Genomic DNA, 19,492 nt, shown 5'->3' on the forward strand with positions numbered 1-19,492 from the left:
ACATCCTGTGACCAAAGTGTGTATTGCCTTCAGCAACAGAATTTTTCCATTTAGTTCTTGTGGGCAATTTAGCAATGACAATAGCCTACATTGTTTCAGAGGTCTCTGGAACACCCCTGACCAACAACCCAAGGAAAAGGATTCCATACCCATAATGGAGTTTTTTATTTGGCAACTTTTGTGTAGGATTCAATTAAACATGTATGTGTGTGTTTCAATGAATCTCATAAAATAGTGAGTTTCCATATGCCTTTTTCAAACATCTTTAGTGTTACGCCCCCTACCCCAACTGAGTTACAATTAAAACCAGCTGGTCAAGATACACCCATGGGTTCAGTAGCAGCATTAATGGTATCAAAGTAACCAATTACTTCCAGTTTGCTTTAAGGCCTGCTCCTCAGGAGGAAATGTGTGACTAGAACTATAAATCTGGCCAAGAATCCATCATTGGAGAGCTCATAGGCTCCAGGGATGAACCTACTGCTATTTTATTGCTAAAGTGACATAATGTCAAAATGTCTACTTTCAATATTATAAATATATGTATCTAAACAGATGTGTTTTGCTGAGAAGTTATGTCTTTTCTTCATAGACCAGAAAAAGCAAATGTTTATTACTTGTCTTTTTGTCTATCTTAGAAAACATTTCTATTTAGAATAAATATCTTTAATACATAATACATCCATACCTATCAATTTCTCAATTGCTGGTTATCCAAAATTCCTATATCCAATACTCCTACAACCTGCATGAAGAAATATTAAATTGCTATCAAAATATCTGAGTATTTTATTGCAAAGAGAATAGCTAGTAAAATTGAAGGGTATGTTTCTGTCAAGACTACTCTAAATATTGTTCACTAAATAACAAACATTGTTAAAATAATATTTATCTTTCCATGATTATTTTTGCAACATTTTTATTTGAAAATTTATATTTTTTACAACTGTCAAGTGCCCAACTTAATGGCATTACTGCATGCATGTTGTTTTGTAATTGTCCCCATCCATCTCAAGAGAGTTTTCACCTCTCAATTTGAATATTTGTACCCAGTGCTCTAACTCCCCTATATTTAGCTTCTCATCAGTGCCTTGAACCATTGTACCATAAAACATGATGAAAAGTTAAACTCATTGAAAGAAAATGTTAATTTTACCAGAAAGTAGGATTTTCAAGATAAAATGTTGAATTCCTATGCATTTCTCAACATAAATTCCACCTAGATTCCATGAGTAAGGTTAGACTTCTCCACAATCTTCCCAGGGAGTTTTTAATGTACTTTTTCCTCAAACCATAGATGAAGGGAGAGAAGAGCTGAGATCACAGTGTTAATAAGTGAGCCTCCAACCCTTGTTTAGTAGAAAGTGACAGTGCAGAAACAAAGTACACAACAGCACCTGTTCCATACAATAAGCAAGTAACTTGCATGCGAGAGCCACAGGTGTAAAAGGTTTTATACTTGATGCCTGATGAAGGAATATAAGAGAATAGGATCCAAGAGATGGGGGAAAGTCCATTATATAGTAGCAAGAACACACTTGGCAATGCTCTTAGAGATGGTGTCACAAGAGGCAAGACTAAGGACTTGAGAAGAATCACAGAAGAAATTGGAGAGTTCCACATCCTTTGAGCAGCTGCTGTTCAAAGCAATTAAATTCTGTGCCTGGGAGTCCAAAATACTAGCCAAAACCCAACACTAAAATGGTGCAGAGGTAAGGGGTCATGAGTACTAGGTAATTCAGAGGGTGATAGATGGCTGCAAATCAATCATAGGTCATCACTGTTAGAAGCATGTCATCCACACAAACAAAAATTGTAAAAAGAGACAACTGAGTGAGGTAGCCTACATATGAGGTCTTTCTGCTGTGTGTTCCATTGCTCACAATCATCACTGGGATAGTGGTGGAGATGAAGCAGATGTCAGAAAATGACAGGGTGTGGACATGGGAGTCACAAGGATGATAAGCAGAGTCCCAAGAACTGCCACTAGGTACATGAATAGGAATAGCCCAGAGTGGACGGGCTTAGTTCTAAATCCTCTGAGAGACTCATTAATTAGACAACATGGACATGTGTTAGATTGTATAATTCTGTACTGTTTGGACACCATTTGGAAAAAAAACTGGGTGTGAGGAAATATCCACATAAACTAGCATCACAGATACCCAAAAATATACATATTTTAATTCATGTATCCACCACCAAATTATTCACATTTGACATAATCCATACATCTACTTCATTTCTTTATTGTAAAAACTCCATGTTCTTAGACACTCTCATTATTGCAAATGATACAGCTATATCACACAGCTGCAAGGTTCAGAGACCATCACAGAAGATGGAGTAGAAAGATTATAAGAGCCAGAGATCATGGAAGACTTCCATTTCTGCTTTCTGTACATTTAGCTGAATGATGTAAAAAGACCATGAACACAAGAGATAAGAAATCCACTATCAAAATAAAATGAAGTCTACTATTTTAAAAATAAACAAACCTATGTAATAGCATTTCTTATTTTGAAAGATTATTGTGATATAACTAAGAAGCATATGTACCTCATTTTACTCTAAGACTTTGTGTGTTTAAATGCATCTTTATGTGTATGTGTACATGCATGTGAGGGAGACAGAGTTCAATGTCTGATGTCTTACTCAATTGTTCTCCAGCATATTATTTGAACCTGGAATTTGCAAATTATTTTGCCTGAGTGGACAATGACCTCCAGGGATATGACTGTCTCAGGTCATAAGACACTTCACAGCCTATGCCATCTCCTCAGCTCAAATTACAATATTTTAAACTGTACAGGTTGCATTATCTGACACGTAAATTAAGGTAGCTAATTCATAATTATCGAACATTGTGGGACTGTAGAGATTGCTCAGTGACAAAGAGTACTGGCTTCTCTTGCAGAGGACCTGGGTTCAATTCCCAGCACCCACATGGAGAGTAACTGAAGTCTTAACTCCAGTTCCAAGGGATCTGGCATTCTCTTATGACCTCTGTGGGCATTAGAAGACAGAGGTGCACTTACATATATGCAAGCAATACCCTCAATATACAAAAATTTTAAAAATATTAAACAAAATATTTTTAAGTACATCACAATGTGTCAGGTATTCCATAGGAGTTTAATAGCTTCATGACCTGATATTCATTCTTTGTGGATGTTTTTCCTTCAAAAATTCTTTAATAAATAACACATATATTTAAGCATGAAGTTTGAAGTTTATTGAATATGGTTTAATTAAATGAACACCATCTATGACATCAATGACCATAAATGTGACATTAGTGCATGTTGTTTTAATGGTGACAGCATGCATAATATCCATCTAAGCTCAAACCAGACAGAATTCCAGCATAGAAATGAGGAAGTGGTGAGGCAAAAAGGCCCAATCATAGTGTTGAACTATTGGCAATCAGTAGCTGCTAGGAGAGGAAGAGTCCATTTCCTTTAAGGATATGATACTGGGTACGTTAACCAGCCTCCTGTGGAGGGATCCACACCAAAGTGATTTGCAGAAACAAAATTTACTTGATCAAAATATATTGTATGAAATTCGCAAAATAGCAATAAACCTAAAAAGTAATCTCAAACTAGCACGACAAGTGAGGAAATGTTTCCTGAAAAAAAGGAATAATTCCACCATTGTGAACACACTGACATGTTTATAAGTGGAAATGTTAAAAGATACTTGGATTAGAAATATTATGAAACAAAATAAGCATCAATAAGCATAAAAATAAAATATTCTGACCAGAAACAGGAAAAGATAAATTTCAGGTTACAGGGTATTTGCCTAAAAGATATTCCAACTTACCTTCTCATTATAATTAGTAATAATAGCTACATCTTATTTTCTGTATTTAATATAAATTTTCAATTAATTTGAAGTGGAGCAACCATTCTATGTATAATTCTTACTCAATGTCATTGTCTCAACTAGAAACGACGTCTGATGACAGTCTGAGTATCAGAGACATTAAAAAACACTCCTATGTAATAAAAACTCTAAGTAGCATACACAGGTTTCAAAACTGAATTGTTAGATTCTGGGTCCAGTTCACTAACTGTTTATTGTTTGACAGTCATCACAAAGTTTTAACTCAAGGTCCAGTAGTTGTTACCACAAACATACCTGAGAAACTTTAAAAAAAACTCCAGTTCTCTGAGTAAGCATTAAGTCAAGCTTGACCTATTGTCTGCTTTTGAGACGGAGTGGGATGATTACAAGCATGTGCCCACCTGCAAGAAGGCTCTGTAGCTAGGACCAAAGGGATCCGTGCTGAATTATTGTTTCTCTATATTTTCTATAATATGTCCAATAATTTCCACTCACTGGAAGAAACTGGATCCACTCACTGTTCTGTCCTGTAATTATGAGTAAATGGAAAAGGGGAAAATGCAATGACTGGGTAGTTTGGGGGATTTTTGTACCTTTCTTTAATCAGTTTCACTGTTTTTAATGCAGGGATGAAATATACCATGACGGCATAAACCACGGATAATCCAAAACACATAATTTTAAAATATATTAATAAAAGAAATAAGAGAAAAAGAATACAGTTTTTTTTAACAGACATCAGCAGAAAACACAGGGCATGATGGAAATATGGTCATTCAGGTTTGACTCAGTGACCTCAATAACAGGCAGCAGCCCGGGGGCTTGTTTCCTTTCCAATGTCCTTTCTACTTCTAAACCACATGTTAACATGTTGGGAATTTATTTATTTTTATTTCTTCATTTGATATTATCTTCTTTGTTTTTTGAGAAAAGATCTCAAAATGAAAGGCAGTATAGCCTCAGACTCCTGACCTCTTGTTTTAGGCACTGGACTGATGCTCTTACAGGTCCAGCTTGGGCCTCTGGTGGGATCACACCTGCCTTTCACTTGCATTTTTCTAATATTGACCTTTGATGTTACAAGCAAAGGAATGAAGAAAGTAGGCACAAAAGGAAGGGATGGCATTTATTCTTCAGTCCTCCCTTTAACAAGGTATTGATTTCTTCTTTATTCATTTTTTCATATTCTTCCAAATTCTACTTCCTGTCTGCTGACATCTCAGAGGGCCGACTTCTTTGCACATCACAAAATGTTTAGCACTGTGTCTTCATTTTTTACAGTGGCTCTAATCCAAAACAACTGTGAGATGAATTCTGGCAAGGCTGCAAATAATGGGAGCTCTTACCAAATCTGGTGTAGATGCAGTGTTACACTCATTTGGAAGATGATTTGATTTTGCATAATCAAATATGTATGGAAAATTACTGCATGGAAAATTTACATCCACACAAAAACATGCCCATAGATGTTTATAACAATGCTCTTCAGCAGGTGAATAAACTATATCATATCTACAGATCTGATTATTAACTAGTATTAAGGGAAATTACCGTAAAGCCTTGAGAATCCATGAAGGAAACTTATTTGCATATTATCATGTAAAAGAAGCCAATCCAAAAATCTTCTTATTGTGATTCCAACCACATGAAATTTTGGAAAACAGAAAACTGTGGATATATTAAAATAAAAAGTGGTAACCAGAAACTGAGAAAGGGAAGCACGAATTGATCAAGTACATGTTTTTGCAAGAATGAAAATAGTCTCTATGATATTGAAATAGTGGCTGTATCCCATGTTTATCCAAGCACATGGAATGTGTAATATCAAGATCAAACCCTAATGTAAATCATAAGCTTAGGTAATAACATTGTGTCAGTTAGGCCATACATTGTCACAAAAGCACAATTCTTCAGGGGCATGTCGATAAAGAGAGTGTGCATGGTGTGGTTGCTATGTGTGAAAAATCTGTAGAGTTTATCTCAATTGTTCTGGGAACCTTAAAAAGCAACTAATCATGTGACATGAAAACAGAAAGAAGAAGATTTGGGGAGGGGAATGATGACCTGCAGGGAACAGGGGGCTGGTTGTGTTGTAAAAGGAAAAAACCTGACTCCTGACAATTCTTCTCTGACATGTACATACAGTGACAGTTCACACAAATACATACACTTATATATAAACATTAACATTCTACCTACTCATGAAGTTCCACGTCAGTTAAGTGACCATTATTAACATCAATCTCTAGAAATTTCTCATCTCTCATAGTGGATTCTCTAACCATTTAGAATAACTCCCATTCTTTCCTCCTCAAACCTAATCAGTACCAGTGTGTTATGAAATGTAGTGAAAAGTATAACTGTTACATACATATTAATTTTATTCTTAATTTCATTTTTCATTGAATATTCATGATTTTCATACAATAGTGTTTGATGGCATTTTGATACCCTCACCTATCTGCACCTCCCCTCACTGTCCCCACCTAACTTAATGCATTTTCAAAAGTATATTAGAAATAAATGCCATATATCCTGATATTGCAGGGCCTTCTCAAGGCACTTTTGATTTCCCTGTTCCTCAGGCTGTACATGAAGGGATTCAGCATAGGGGTGACAACTGTGCATATTATTGAAGACACAACATTGTTTCTAGATGAATCTGATATAATGGTTCCAACATATACTCCAATGCCTGCTTCCCAGAATAAGTAAACCACTGACAGATGAGACCCACCAGTGGAGAAGGCTTCATACCTCCCACCCGAGGATGGCATGCTCAGAATGGAAGAAACAATTTTATAGTAAGAGAAAAGGATCCCTTAGACGGAAAAGACACCATATATTATACCAACCAAATATGAACTATGTTATTTGTGAAGGTGTCAGAACAGGAAAGATTAAAGACCTGAGGAGGGTCACAGAAGAAATTATTAATTTCCATATCCTTGTAATTTCTCTTCTGTAATGCAATCAAAAGATGCAACTGGCATTCCACAAAGCTAAAGAAAAAAGACACAAGAACTAAAATGACACAGAAGCATGTATTCTTGATAGCTGAGAAATTCAAGGGATGGCAGATGGCCACAAATAGGTCATAGGCCATCACAGTCAGAAGCATGACATCCATAAATCCAAAAATGATAAAAAGAGGCATCTGAATGAGGCAACCTGTACAGGAGATGACTGTGCTGGGACTTTGGATGTTCAGAATTAAGTTTGGAATGGTGGTGGAGATGAAGGGCAATGTCAGCTCAGGACAGGGTGGAGAGAATTAAGTACATGGGGATGTGGAGGTCAGAGTAGTTGCTGACAGTCAAGACAATGAGGACGTTCCTAAGCACTGTAATTAGGTACATGGACAAAAGCATTACAAATAGGATGGGAAGAAGTTCTGAGTCCACAGAGAAACTTATGAGATAGAATTCCGTGACAAGGGTTAGATTTTGTGATTTTATATTCCTAAGACACCTTTAAAATCAGAACAATCAGGTAAATTGAAAATAATTAATAACACCATTTTGTAGTACACTGATCAATTTTTCAAAGGATGTGTATATATGTACATACATATAATCAAGTACAATGATGATACACATATATTGTTTGTTATTTTTAATATTAGCTATCACTATATTGGCCTGGATAGAGTTGAAGTCATGGTTCAGGGATTTTCTTGCCCCATCCTCCTGAATACTGCAATCACAAGGGTTTTCCAAAACATTGAGAGACTTCACATATGGGTCTCTGTGTGGGTTCTCTTGGTGTTTGCTTTTGAGAATTTTTTTATATTTCTGTTTGCAATGTGCTGCTTGATGATGGTTGCTTTTGTTTTGTTTTGTTTGTTTTGAGGAAGATAATGTCTTGCTGAACAGTTCATCTGTCCTTGAACACATTATGGGTCCCAAGCTGTTCTCAAACACATAATCATCATGCCTTGGTCTTACAAGTCTTCTGACTATGAACATGGACATCATATATTTAAAACAATAAATAAAAATGATATACTTCAGATTTCATATCTTCAGGTTTATGCAAATATACTTCAGATGTATACACATCGTGACAACCATTCCCATCTTGAAAAAGCTTCTGCTTGTACCCCTTTATGAGAGACTCAACTGGACAAGATTAGAAGATTAAGAACATTAGAGATATTGCATTCAAGTGCACAGTAAAACAGTTTTGTCTTTTCAGAAAAATGTGAGAATAAGAAATACCCTGACATATTAAAAAACCTTATGGAATTTTTAAGGACATTAAGAAGCAGAAAATATCATAGTCTAAGGCAGTGGCATAAAATCTTTTGTGGCAGATGATTATTACAGGTTAAAATAGCAAAATCAAACAAAAAATGTCTAGCCCTCATAGCTTTGGAAAGCACTATGAAGGTAAGTATACCTCTAACCACTCATCAAAGAATATTCATTTTGCAAAAGATGGAGAATATTACAGAGTTCCACAGCTATTCAAACACATAGAATAAATGTGTTAGATGCCCAGCCCTAAGTTGCATATCTAAAATGCAGCTTCTACACCTAAGGCTCAGAGAACTTAGAGGAACAGGAGGCAGAGAGAATACTAATGAATCTCTCAACCATCACCAGCAAAACTGCCTCATGCAACAGATGGCGATCAAGGCAGAAAATTACAACTGTCCAAAATATAGAGAAATAGAGACTTAGAGACTACAGAGTGTATGTCCTCAGATCAGACTCCCATATTAAATTTCTGCCAACCAGGGCTCATGGACCATTGTAGAAGAGGTGACAGAAAGACTGTAAGAACCAGGGGTCATGGATGACCAGAAGGAAACTTTTTCCAGGCTTCTGAGAACTTGCTCAAATGAACTTACAGCAATGGTGACAGCATGCATAAGACCCATGTGGACTCAAACAAGACAAAAATCCAGCATAGACCTGGGGAAATTAGTAATAATCTAAGTAAGTATTGTCATTTCTGGGTGAGGGAGAGTTGTTCTTCTTTAAGGGGGTGACAGGTTGATCAAGCTTCACTGGATGAACTCACATCAAGGGACATCTGGGAACACAAAGTTGACTTGATAGATCTCAACATATATGACAGAATGTATGAAATCCAGAAGAGGAGGATCTATGGGAGGATGCAGGTGATGGGGGTGTGTGTGCATAAACATGGTTAAAATGTATTGTATGAAGTGCACAATAACTCAGTTAAAAATAGAACGAAGGGGAAACTTATTGTGTACTTAATGTGAATGAACATCATCACCATCTACTCTTTCACATGCTCTTTCAAACAAATTCAGCATAATATTTTACTTATTAGCAGGGGATCCTGATGGTAGCCATGTTCCTGCTGGAATAGACTGCACATAGCTAACCTGTGTAATTTCAGGTAAAGAAGAGGGAAAGGGGTGAACTCGTTAAGGTGAATATGTGCATGACAAGGTATTGAAATAATTTGTACAAAGAATGAGAAGGGAAAATGATTCTGAAATAAGAAATCAAATGAAGATAATTTAGATAATAAAATCGATATCCCCAGCATTTTTGGTTCAGAAAAGATTTAGTGTCAAATTGATAAAAAATACTTGTAGTTAAAATAATTTTCCTTATTTATTGTCTATTCATATCTGGAGGGCTCACAATAAAGAATTCATAAATATTTGATGAGGTATATATGCATAACTTAAGTATTGTATCAGGAAAAGATGATGTTACCCTGCAAAACATGTTAGAAAGTATGATGTTATCCTATGGTTATATATCATTTATATGTTTTATGCATCATTTAAAAATAAATTCAACTTAAATGAGGAAAATTAAATATTTATAAAGTTAAAAATTCAAAGTGTAGGACAGTGATTATACTGCAAGTAAAAGAATTTCAACTAGGGGCTGACTGGAGAGATGTCTCAGTGGCTAAGCGCACTGGCTGCTCTTACAGAAGACCCAAATTCGATTCCCAACATCCACACAGTGACTAACAGTCATCTTTAATTCCTGTTCCAGGGGAATCTGATGCCTTCTTCTGACCTTCTTGGGCATTGCATCACACGGGTGCTCTTACATATATGGAGGCAATACACTCATACACATAAAATTAAAATAATAAAATATTTTTAAAAATTTCAAGTAAAAATGTATAACTTTTAATGCTACTACTAAATTTTCACTAATTTTATTTTATATATAGGTTTATACGTGCTTACACTTATATAAGTGTGTTCATGTGTATGCAGATGCACTTGTATGTGTGTGTGCATACAGAGGCCCAGACACAACGTGAGCTGCAATATCCAGGTACTGTCTACCTTCCTTTTTCTTAAGACAGAGTCTTACACTCTTTGGAACTCAACAAGTAAGCTAGGCAGGCTAGGCAGCAAGAAATAAGGATCTTTCTGTCCACACCTCCCACCATCCCAGGAATTTGATTACAAACACATGCCAACATGCCAACTTTCTCTAATGTGGATTCTGGTAACCAAACTCAGGTCTTATGCTTGCAAGGGTAGTACTCAACTGACTGAGCTATCTCCTCATCTCAGTTTTCCATAATTCGATACAGACAACACATTAAAACCACAAGAAACAACCAACATCTGCTTTGTCATTACAGAATATAGTTGGCTAAAGCTATAATGCACTCAGGTGACAATGCTGAGTTTCAGAGATACTAATGAACTCTTCGATGCCACATGTAGTAAGTGGAGGTGACAGGAGGCCCTACCTGAGATGCACTGAACTCGTTTATTGTTTCCCAAACATTCCCAGAAGATTCTGGACATCAACAGAAATCTCAACGTCTTAGCCACAGGAATATTCCAGGCATGTGTTTGAAAGTTCTCTAGTTTACTAAGTAGGAACAGAGTCAAGATATGAGATTGTGTGGGATAAAACAAACATGGAGGGGGAACATGGAAAGCTGCAAGAAAATCCAGGGTCACAAAAAGACAGTGATATGTGACCATGTGTCTATTCTTTCTGAGACCTTAGCCTGTAATCTACAGTCATCAGTCATACAATGAAGTCAGCTGCTTTGGTTTCTGATATACCAGGAAGAGAAGGGGAGAAAAGGAGGGATGGAGGGAGAGAGAGAGAGAGAGAGAGAGAGAGAGAGAGAGAGGAAGAGAGAGGAGGGAGAGAGGGAAGCATTCACATGTTCACACACATACACAGAGCAAGAGAAAAAGGCATGCTCAACAAGTCATGTGAGTCTGACTGAATAAGCAGCATGGAGAAGAGTGAAACCAGATCCATATCTCTGAATCTGCACAAACTTAACTCCAGGTGGTTCAAGAACTTCAATATAATACTAGTACCAATCTTAGCAGACAGCTTGAGATGGTGGCTTCAGACCTCCATCAGTGTAGTGGCTCTGATCTCAGCAGACTGCCACCACCAGAGTTGCTGAGTTCTGGCCTCCTTCTGTCCTCCTTCTGGCTGAGGGCCTAAGAATGCAAGGGACTGCCTGAGAGGCCCCTGAATCTTGCCTCCAATGCTGGTGAGCTTCTCCTAGTTGCACTATACCCATCCCCCTACGTGGGATTTTGTGAGGCCCCTCTAAGGCCCCAGGTCAGATCTACTTGTGGTAGCCTAAGGCTGAGATCCTAGCAGACAGCCTGAGAGGGTGGGTTTCAACCTCCATGAGTGTAGTGGTTCTTATCTCAGCAGACCACCAGAGAGTGTCAAGTTTTGGACTTCCTCAGGCCTCCCTATGGTAGAGGGCCTGAGAGAGCTGGGATTTTGCCTCTATGTGGTGAAGGAAGCCTGAGTATACCTGACTAGAATCTGAATTGGGCTTCTGTGGGTACTCCTCAGTAAATGACCTGAAGCCATCAGTTCCTGCCAAATTCAACCTGAGAAGACCTGAACACTGTACCAATAAGCTTTCCATAACCAATAAAGAAAGGATCTAGGCACCTCTATAATACAAAAAGAAGCATACTTCAACTTAATTCTCATATCAGAATCATAAACAACAAAAGAAAATCACATGCTAAAATCACAACAAAAGAATAATAAAATGGAAAACCAAAACACTATGTCCCCACCAAACTTCTCAAATCCTGTAGACAAGTTCTACAAGGAGAACCCTCTAGAGATAACCAAAGACACTGAATTTAAAAGAACAGTCATAAACACGATCAAAGAATTCATCAATTTTAAAGAACACACGAACAAACAAATCAAAGAGCTAAAAGAAGATAAGGATAAACTTCTAAATGATTTCACAAAAGAGACAGAAACATTGAAGGAAACTCAAGCAGAAATGAAGAAGGACGTGCAAAACTCAATAAGCCAACTTGAAACAATACGGGAAAGCCTCATCACTAGAATGAATGAAATGGAAAACAGAATATCAACACTGGAGGATAAAGGTGAAGAATTGGACCACTCAAGTAAAAAGTATGAAAAAGTAAAAAAAAAAACAAAACAGGAATGGAATATGCAAGGGATATGCGACATCATGAAAAGACCAAATCTACAGACCATAGGACTACAGGAAGGAGAAGAATTTCAGGTTAATGGTGTTGACCAGATCTTAAATAGAATTGTAGAAGAGAATTTCCTGAAATTAAGGAAAGACATACCCATACAAATACAGGAAGCAGATAAAACACCAAATAGGATCAGAAAAGAAACTCCCTACAACATATCATAGTAGAAACACTAAATGTACAGAACAAAGAGAGAATACTGAAAGCAGCACAAGAAAAACCAGTCACATACAAAGGAAAGCCCATCAGAATTACAAATGACTTATCAATGCAAACTATGAAAGCCAAAAGAGCCTGGACCAAGGTATTTCCAGTTCTACATGACAATAGCTGCCAGTCCAGAATACATTAACCAGCAAAAATATCTATTATAGTTGAGAGGAAATAGAAATCTTCCATGACATAAAAAAAACCCTGAAAGAATACATCCACAAAACCAGCCCTTCAAAGAATACTTGAAGTAATACAGAGAGCAGAGAAAGAAACAACTATATCCCAGGGCCAACAAAAGAAAATAAATAAAGGTATAATCTATGAAACAAAATTACACAAAGAACACAAGCAGCAATCAAAATTATGGCAACCAATACACACCTACACCTTTCAATAATAGCCTTAATTATTAATGGACTAAACTCCCCAGTCAAAAGACACAGGTTAAGTGAGTGGATTAAGAAACAAAATCCATTTCTTTGCTGTCTTCATGAAACCCATCTCATCTTCAAGGATAGGTACTACCTTAAGGTAAAAGGATGGAAAAGAATATTCCAAGAAAATGACACTAAGAAAGAAGCAGTTGTTACAATTCTAATATCTGACAAAATAGACTTTAAAGTAAAACTAATCAGAATAGATAAGGAGGGTCACTTCATTCTAATCAAAGGAACAGTTAACCAAGAAGATATTACAGTCCTTAACATATATGCACCAAACTCTGATGAACCCAAATTCATAAAAACAACACTACAAGACACGCATTAACCCCAATACTCCACTTCAATATCCCGCTGTCCCCATTAGACAGGTAAACTGGACAAAGAATAAACAGAGAGACATCTGAATTAAAGGGTACCATACATCAAATCTCAACAAATACAAAAAATAGAAATAATTCCATGAATTCTATCAGACCACAATGCAATAATGCTCAAAATCAACACTGGACAAAGCCCTAGTAAATACACGAACTTGTAGACTACAGGAACTCATGGAGACTGAACAATACACTCCTAAACAATGAATGGCTTAAAAAAGAAATTAAGAGAGAAAGAAAAGAATTCCTGGAATTCATCACAAAGAACAATAGAATCAACAACCCCCCTGGGACACATTAAAAATATTCCTAAGAGGGATGATTATAGCTCTAAGTGTCTACATTAAAGAATTAGAAAGATTCCAAACAAATGGCCCAACACTGCAACCCAAGACACCAGAGAGGCAAGAACAAATGAAACCCAAACCCAGCAGAAGAGAAGAAATAACAAAAATCAGTGCAAAAATGATTGAAATAGAAACAAAGAAAACAATACAAAGAATCAGTGAATCTAAGAGATGGTTCTTTGAATAGCTAAACAAGATAGACAGAACCTTAGCCCAGTTATCCAAAAGAAAGAAAGAGCAAATCCAAATCAACAAAATCAGAGATATAAGGGGGAACATCACAATAGACACCCAAAAGATCCAGAAGATTATAAGAGAATATTTTAAAAACCTATACACTACTAAATCTGAAAATCTAAAAGAAATGGACAGACACCTAAGTGAAACAAAGAGATCAATAGTTCTAACAGACCCATACCATGTAAGGAAATTGAAACAGTAATGCAAAGCCTCCCAACTGAAAAAGGCCAGGCCCAGATGGATTTACAGCGAATTACACCAGATATTTAAAGAAGACCTACAAACAATAGTACTTAAATTATTCAAAATGATAGAAACAGAGGGAAAATTCTGAAATTCCTTCCATGATGCCAGCATCACTCTAATACCCAAACCGGGTAAAGACACAACCAAAAAAGAGAACCATAAACTCATATCCTTAATGAATATAGAAGCAAATATTCTCAACAAAATACTTGTAAACTGCATACATACACACATATAGAAGATCTTTCACCATGATCAAGTAGGCTTTATCCCAGAGATGCAGAGATAGTTCAATATAAGCAAGTCAAGAAACGTCATTAATCACATAAATGGACTCAAAGAAAAAAATCACTTTGTCATCTCAATACATGCAGAAAAGGCTTTTGACAAAATTCAGGATGTGTTTATGTTCAAAGTCCTAGAGGGAATTGAACTGGAGTGAACATACCTCTACATAATAAAAGCTACAAACAACAAGCCCACTTCCAACATCATTCTAAATGGAGAAAAACTGGAAGTATTCCCATTAAAGTCAGGAATCAGGCAAGGATGCCTACTATCCCCACTCTTTTTAAACATAGGAGTTGAAACTCTTGCTGGAGCAATAAGACAAAAGAAGGAAATTAAAGGAGTACTAATTGGAATAGAAGAGGTCAAACTATCACTTTCTCCAGACGATATGATACTATACCTAAGAGATTCCCAAAGTTCCACCAGAAAACTAGAACTGATCAACACTTTCAGTATAGTGGCAGGTTATAAAATCAATCTAAAAAAATTAGTAGTCATTCTATATACCAATAAAAAGCAACTGGAGAAAAAATACAGGGAAATGTTGCCATTCACAATTGCTGCAAAAAAATATCTTGGAATAAATCTGACCAAAGACACCAAAGATGTCTACAGTGAAAATTTTAAATCATTAACGAAAGGGATTGGGGAAGACACCAGGAGATGGAAGGACCTCCCATGTTCATGGATTGGAAGATTAATATTGGAAGATTAATATTTTGAAAATGACCATCCTACCAAAATCAATATATAGGTTCAAGGCAATCCCTATCAAAATCCCCATGACATACTTCACAGAATTATAGAAAAAAATCCTTAAATTCATATGGAAGCACAAAAGACCTCAGATAGGCAGGGTAACCCTGAGCACAAAGAGTAATGCTGAGGGAATTAATGTACCAGATCTCAAAGTAAACTGCAGAGCTATAGTCAGAAAACAGCATGGTACTGGCACAAAAATAGACACATAGACTATTGGAACATCCTTGAAGAGCCAAACCCAAGTTCACACAATTTCAGCCACCTGATATTTGACAAATGTGCCAAGAACACAAAATGTAGGAAAGACAGCATCTTCAACAAATGGTGCTGGCAAGACTGGATATCTACCTGTAGAAGAATGAAGCTAGATCCTTGTCTTTTGCCTTGCACAAAAGTCAACTCCAAATATACCAAAGACCTCAGTGTGAAACTGGAAACCCTGAAGTGATTAGAAGAAAATATTGACAGTAACTTACAAGATATAGGTGTAGGAACGGATTTTCTTAATCGGACAGAAGTTTCTCAGTACTTAAGGTCAGCACTCAACAAGTGGGACTCATTAAATTCAAAAGCTTCTGTACAACAAAAGAAACAATCAAAAAAGTGAAGAGAAAATCCACACAATGGGAAAAAAATCTTCACCTGTCCCCACCCGCGAGACAGTCAACGTGGGTACCTGGAGAGAGGAGAGGGGACTGAAAGGGACAAGAGATGTGAAGAATGGAGACAAGACAGGCTTTCTGATCAAGTCTCATTTATTGAACATCTACACAAAGTTTTTATAGAAAAGCAGAAGGGGAAGTTGGCAGGGATAAATCCATTGAGGCAGAGAAATTCTATTAACAGAACAATTATCATAATTACACCACACCAATTGATCACAGAGTAAATTCCATAGTAACACCACAATTCTATATAGCAAGTTATAAATCAATTAAGAGGTCACACCTGCATGATTACAAAGTAATGCAAAAGTTTCTTAGGCACTTCCATGAGAAATGAGGGAGATTCTCAAGCGGTAAGTGCTCGGGTTAGAATAACATGCTTTTGTAAGGCTTTCAAGTATGGTCATCTGCTTAATCTCAAACCAGGTCAGCCTTGATGTCTGGAAAACAGCTTTGCCAGGAATCAGGTCTTGCTATTTCCTGGGATGGGGGCCTATGGCTCTCCACATCACCAGTGATACATCTGACAGAGGTTTACTATCGAGAATAGATAACTCAAAAAACAAAGAATTGAGAAACAAAAGGACCCAATGAAAACGTGGGCTAAAGATCTAAACAGAGAGTTCTCAAAGGAAGAAATAAAGATGGCTAAGAAACATCTGAAAAAGTGTTCAACATCATTAGCAATTAGGGAAATGCAAATTAAAAACACCTTAACATATTACCTTACTCCAATCAGACTGGCTAAGATCAAGAGAACAAATGATATGAAATGCTGGCAAGGATGTGGAGAAAGGGGAATGCTCATTCACTGATGGTGGGATTTCAAACTCATGCAACCTCTATGGAAAACAGTGTGGAGAATGTTTAAAAAACTGAAAATGAATCTACCATATGACCTGGTTATACCACTCCTTGGAATATACCCAAAGGACTTATCCTATTGTAGAGACACTTGTACAACCATGTTTGTTGCTGTTCTTTTCACAATAGCTAAGAGATGGAAGCAACATAAATGCCCCTCAACCAATGAGTGATTAACAAAAATGTGGTATATTTACACAATGGAGTTCTATTCAGCAGTAAATAAAGATGGAACAATGAAATTTGCAGGTAAATGGATGGATCTAGAAACCATTATACTAAGTGAAGTAACACAGACTCAGAAAAACAAATGACATATCTTCTCACTCGTATGTTGATCCTAGCACCAAATCCCTTAAACTCCAGATCCTTTTAATAAGATGATGCTGTACAGCAGGTCCTGCTACATGAAATAACTACCATCATCACGACTTCAGCTGAGCCTGATCACTAAACATTGTCACAATTGGGCTTGTTGATGGGTGTACTCATTCATCAAAGGAGGGCCAAGCAGGGTCTTTGGACCCTCACCAGAGTATCCAGCCACTCTTCCCAGCCAACTGTATATAATTTGGCCCTAATCACACATAGCCTCCTGGATTTGAGGAGGGATAAAGTAAACAATCTGGGGAAGTCTGAGAAGGCATGACCCATGCTGGGTAAAGGCTTTCCAGTGTGCATACACTCAGGTCATACATACACCTCAACATCTCATTTATTTTGGTCAGGAAGCGCAATAAATTCATTGGTACCCCAGTAAAACTTTAATCAAATATTGGCTTGATACTAGAACCTTAAAAGGGAATAAGCATTGCTTTACATCCCCAGGAAAAGAAGACTCACAACAGATGGAAAATTTATTTGTTAATGATATTATGTCTCGCAATTATTAAAAAAAGAAAATGAGAATGTAAAAGGTGTTAAAATGATACAGTAATGGAAATATTTTCTAAAATAGAAAAAATGAGAAAGCCTAAGCAGGTGATGAAGGTCTATACAGGTTTGTTATGCTATATAAAGGATTTGACAAAAATAATATACACATAATCTTAAAATTTCTATGGTCATAGTTAAGTCCTCTAGTTTAAGGAACAAAATATGTATCTAGTCAAGGCTTATCTGAGAATATTTGTTTTTTTATGCAAGCCTTATCTACATAGCACATGCTAATTAAAAATACCAGACTTTTGGAATTAAAGTTATTGGATGTTTAACAGCCATAGTTTGAGGCCTATTCTAATGTTGTCAGAGGGACTTAAAGGACAGTTTTTGCCCCTTGCCCTCCAAGGTTTGCTAAATTAAGGGGACTATGGTACATCTCTCAAAATGTCCTGTAACTGTGGTCAGTCACCTGTCCTCTTGAACATTGAAGACATGGACACCACACAAGATGAACTTGAACCAGTATCCAGTCTACAAAGAGGAGGGTCAACTCAGTGGAAACATCTCATTCATGTTTCCAAGTGAAGCCAGGCCACCTGTATGACCTTAAACACCCAAAAGGAAAGTATAACCAAAGAGAAAATTCATCAGTATATTTCTTTAAGTGTTCAAGGTATTACACTCCCAGATATTAGGCTTAACTCTATATAAAAATTATTTAGACAATTATTTCTCATTTATGATTTTGTTTCTAACTAGAAAGTGCTGCTCAGATGTAAGGTTTCACATCTTGGTCTCCAATAGTGTAGTGCCCACTTGTAGCTAAGGGAGACAATCAGCTGTTGTTCTAAAATGATGGATGAGTTTGTTTTCTCCCCTTGTCTAGAAGCCTTTGAGAGGAAGCTGCCATTGTTTCCAGCCACTCTAATAGCTATCAAATTACCTGAAAGCAAATCCTGAATCCATCATTCTAGAGTCCAGCCTTCGAAGACAAAAGAGGAATGAGGAGCAACACAATAGAGGGATGTTTTTGGAAGCCCTTGACAAGAAATTCCCATGGACTGTCATATGAATACTTGAGAATTGCCCAGTTCTGACTTTTTTCCAGTTCTCTGTCTAGCACTTATAATGTGAATTACTCTTGCCTTTACTTCTCCTTCACATCTCCTAGTCACCATTTAAGACTTATTTTCCCCTTAGGGATAAGAGTTATGCAATTTGGGAGCCTTTTAGATAGACTCACTGAAGGGGTACTCCAATTGCCTCACCCTGCATCCCTGCTCAGCATGGAAGAAGCCACAGTGGTCTGCGCCCCTATTCACTATTGGCAACTTGGGTAACCTCTTCAGAGGATGGTGTGATAAGAATAGGATATAGGAATTGGCTAGCAGTTAGGGTGAAATTATCCCAAAGAAAAGTAGCCAGTTTCTTGTTTAAAGGTCAAAATGTCCTTGGACCTCAGGAACATATTCTTTTCGAAAAGCCAAAAATGTCTAACGTATTTGGGAGCTTGTATCTAATATTTAAAAGATTTTAGGGATACTTCTCTAGAGGGAGGAATGTTAAAATAGCCAAAAGCCCAATAAAAATAAATAAATAAATTAAAGAAGAAGAAAGAGTACATGGTGTTATCAGAAAAATGTAATGGGGAGACATGGGAGGAGTTGGAAGGGAGGTAGCAGGCATGGATTTCATCAAAACACCTTATATTCATGTACAAAATTCTCAAGAAATTATATATTTAAATAAAAAGCACCTAAAAATGACTAGTACCAGGATAGTAGGGTACAGATGTTACCACAGGATAGGTGGGGTGAGAGTGTTCAGT

At 36.9% G+C, this 19,492-nt stretch overlaps 1 pseudogene; it reads right to left on the reverse strand.

The window, feature by feature from the left end:
- Window positions 1-6,365: 6,365 nt before the first annotated feature.
- Window positions 6,366-18,630, reverse strand: LOC108490849 (annotated as a pseudogene).
- Between the last annotated feature and the right edge of the window lie 862 nt (window positions 18,631-19,492).

This window comes from Nannospalax galili, unplaced genomic scaffold, assembly GCF_000622305.1.
Source record: "Nannospalax galili isolate Female #2095 unplaced genomic scaffold, S.galili_v1.0 scaffold896, whole genome shotgun sequence".
Classification (NCBI taxonomy): Eukaryota; Metazoa; Chordata; class Mammalia; order Rodentia; family Spalacidae; genus Nannospalax; species Nannospalax galili.